The sequence below is a fragment of the Dendrobium catenatum genome, unplaced genomic scaffold (assembly GCF_001605985.2).
Source record: "Dendrobium catenatum unplaced genomic scaffold, ASM160598v2 fragScaff_scaffold_134, whole genome shotgun sequence".
NCBI classification, from domain to species: domain Eukaryota; kingdom Viridiplantae; phylum Streptophyta; class Magnoliopsida; order Asparagales; family Orchidaceae; genus Dendrobium; species Dendrobium catenatum.
In genome coordinates, this window is record NW_021318596.1 from 993 (window position 1) to 4895 (window position 3903).

Sequence of the window (3903 nt, forward strand, 5' to 3'; positions counted from 1 at the left end):
CACTCCTTCAATCCAGTTTTATATACAATCAACACCAATAGGAATATACTAGCATCCATATGATTGCAAAAATTGTCCCATAAAATCTAATCCCCAAACATTTAATATCTTAAACTTTAAAAAATAGTTCAAGGGCATTTTACTTCTAGAAATATTGCCTACTCTTTGACATTCATCACATTTTCTAATATATTCATTAATATTCTTAAATAAAGTAGGCCAATAAAACCCCGATTGGAGTATCTTAGAAAAAGTTCTAAATTGTCCAAAATGCCCTCCATAATGAGAATAATGACTTTCCCTAATTATAGGTTATACTTCTTCCTTAGGGATACATCACCTAATGATTTGATCATTACAAACTTTGAATAAATATGGTTCATCTCAAAAATAATGTTTGATATCAAGCAAGAATTTTATTTTTTAGACAAAGGATAATTCAAATGGAAGCACACCACTAACAATAAAATTGACAATAGCAACATGCCATGGTAATCTATTTAGATATAAAGAAAATTGTTGTTCATCAGGAAAAAAACTCATTAGATACATATTTTTCATTTAAATTTAGACAGATAATCAACAAATTGATTTTTAGTTCCTTTCCTATCCAAAATTTCTACATCAAATTCCTATAATAGAAGAATCCACCTCATCGATCTAGGTTTGGTGTCTTTCTTTGTCATAAGGTATTTAATGGCAGAATGATCAATATAAACAATTACTTTTATGTGAGTCAAATAATTTCTAAATATATCAAAAGCAAAAATATTGGCTAGTAATTCTTTCTAACAATAGCTTAATTATACCCTGCATAATTTAAAGTTTTACTAGCATAAAAAATGACATGAAGTTTCTTATCTAGCTTTTAACCTAGAACAACATTGACAACAAAAGCACTTATATTGCAAATAACTAGGGGTGTTGATTTCGGGTCATGGGTCGAGTTCGGGTCGAATCCAGAACTGACCCGAGTTCAATCAGGTCGACCCTAACCCGACCCGGATAGGTAAACAGCTCGAATATTTGAACCCGGACCCGACCTGACGAGTTGCCGGGTTGACCCGACCCAACACGGGAAGGAGACTAATGCAGACAGGACACAGTCGAGAGAGGACGTCGGCGGCGAAGGGGACGCGTGTTGGCTAGGAACGAAAATTGCTCTATTACCTCCAAATTTTGGTTTTATCTTTCTCTCTTCTCTATTTTTCTCTTTTTTTTTCCCCATGTTCTCTGTTTGGACAAAATGAAAATGGAATGCTTTTTTTTTTTGTAAAGTTATGTATTAGTGGATTAAGGTATTATATTATAATATAATAAGCTAAGTGTAGAAAGGTAAATAAGTAAATTATTTTATTTTTCACATAAATTTCTTTTATATATTTAAATCTTAAAATTCAAAAGTTATAAAAAAATATTCATAAATTAACTAAGCATATATAAAATATTCTAGTGAAATTGATTAACAAAATGGACACCTAACGGCCCTAAAATCCCCATAAATTATGAAAAAAAATGGTGAAACTAAAACATAATAATATCTAAGATGTATTAACTACGGTTTGTGATTTGGACATATATTGACTCCTAAAATATTTTATTATTATTATAGGTCAAAATAACTCTTTAAAGTTTAAATGTTACTATAGATGTAGTCTTATCCTAAACCTGAGGTGCTATAGAAATTTAATGATACCTAGACTAACCATCAAGAAAAATAGTAGAATGAATTTTATGCCAATCTATCTAACATCTCGTAAAGGAAATGTAAAGGAAAATGATATTTTCTAGTGGCCTTGTTTCACTTCCTATAATCTATGCAAATTCTTCAACCAGTGATAGTCTTAATATTAATAAGCTCATTGTGTTCATTAATTATTAAAGCTAATCCCACCATCTTAAGAATATAATGAATGAAACTCACCCAAGTACTGTCTAAAATAGGATAGACAATTCCAACATTAAGCCATTTAAGTATCTCCTCTTTGACAATTTCTTTCATAGATGTGTTAAGTCTTCTTTCAGGATATTTGAGTATTATCTCTAATAGGTTGAACAAATTCTTTTAAGCCCTTATAATCTTCCTCAACATTTTCCATAAGAAATCTTCTTTAAAACTCTCCACTATAGTGTCTTCCAGATTAACTCTAAAACAATTTCTATTTTTTCATAAGGGAAATACCTAGATTTAAGAACATCAATGGTCACTTCTTGATCTTGAACCCTCATAGTCAACTCTCTTTATAAATATCAATCATAACCTTCCCAGTAGCAAAGAAAGGTCTCCCTAAGATAAGAGGGGTCTCCTTATCTTTTTCCATGTTATGGTCAATAGGAAAAATAAACTTATCAACTTTAATAAGGACATCATCTATTATCGCCATAGGATAAGTAAAAGATCTATCAATAAGCTAAAGGGTGATAGTGGTGGGTTAAACCTCCCTTAAGACTAATCTTTTAAAGATGGATACAGGCATAAGATTAATACTAGATACTAAATCACACCAGGCTCTAACACATACAATTTATCTCTTATTATAATGGGAATGGTGAATCAACCAAAATCTTTTAGTTTTTCAAAAGTTTCTTTTTAATGATAACACTACACTTTTTAGTTAAAGCTACGATTTTGACCTAATAACTTCCTTTTCTTATTCAGAATATCCTTCATAAATTTGGCATAGGTGGGAATCTATTCTAAGGCTTCAGAGAAGGGTATGTTGATGGTTAAATTTTTAAACACTTCTAAGAACCTAAATAATTGTTTATCCAAATTCTATTTGACCAACCTCTAAAAGAAGAGTGGTGGTGGTCTCTTTAACAACCTTCCTAATTAGTCTCTCAGTTCTTTGATGGGTTCAGGTAGTATAGTAAGGGGTTCCACCTTTAAGGGTTCCCACTATCCTCTTGAGGTTAATCTTTATCCTTATGAGGGTCTCCTAAATCTCTCCCACTCCTAAGCTGGATATTATTGCATTGCTCTTATAATTTTTTATTGCTGATCAACCTAGCAAGATGCCCTATCTAATTTTCTATTTTTAAGGGCTATAGATTGATCAAGTAATTGAATCTCCAATTGCATAAATACCTCTTCCAATGCTGCCATCATATTCTTAAAATGATTATTTTGATCAAAACTTGAGGTGTAACGCTATGACGCTTCAATGTGTTGCACTACGGTTCTCGCACATCTAGGATCAACTATACGATTAGGGTAATTATTATACCTATGTTGTCCAGTTCTAAGTCTTATAGTATCTAACATTTTAGAAATTGTAGTTATCTAAGCAGTAAGAATTGATAAAGCATCTGATTTATAAACTCTAGCTACTTAAATAGGACTCACCCTATCAGTAGGCCACTAGTAATTATTTATAGTCATTTCCTCTATTAGCTCATATGCTTCCTCAAATGACTTAGAAATTAAATATCTTCCAACTACAACATCTATGATTGATTTAAGGGATCCTTCAAATCCATTATAAAAAGTCTGAAAACCTAACCAATCAGATAAAGCATGGTGAGGGCATTTCTTAAGTATTTTCTTAAATCTCTCCCAACTTTCATAAAATTGATTCTCCCTCAAACTTTTCAAAAGATATGATATCATTCCTAAGTTTGATAGTTTTTGAAGGTGAGAAATATTTGGCTAAGAATTTATGAGCTAACTCATTCCAAATGGTTATATAACCTGAAGAACAAAAGAAAAAGAAATGAGTAGGAGGGAACAAAGAAAGAATTTGAGCATTACTAATCCAATGCTAGAGAAGAAAAAGCATAGATGATAATGAAGATTGAATAAATAATAAGATAGAGTAAAATAGCCTTACACTATACATGCTACAAACATATATTGTTTAACTATTTAAGTTATTTAAACATGATTTTGAGTATATGTGAGAC

The 3903-nt window shown here is 31.1% G+C and overlaps 1 non-coding gene across 1 annotated transcript; it reads left to right on the top strand.

Annotated features, from left to right (window-relative positions):
• Window positions 1-3512: 3512 nt before the first annotated feature.
• Window positions 3513-3620, top strand: LOC114581155. The gene has a single exon (XR_003703005.1). It is a non-coding gene; the product is annotated as a small nucleolar RNA R71 (small nucleolar RNA).
• The last annotated feature ends 283 nt before the right edge of the window (window positions 3621-3903 follow it).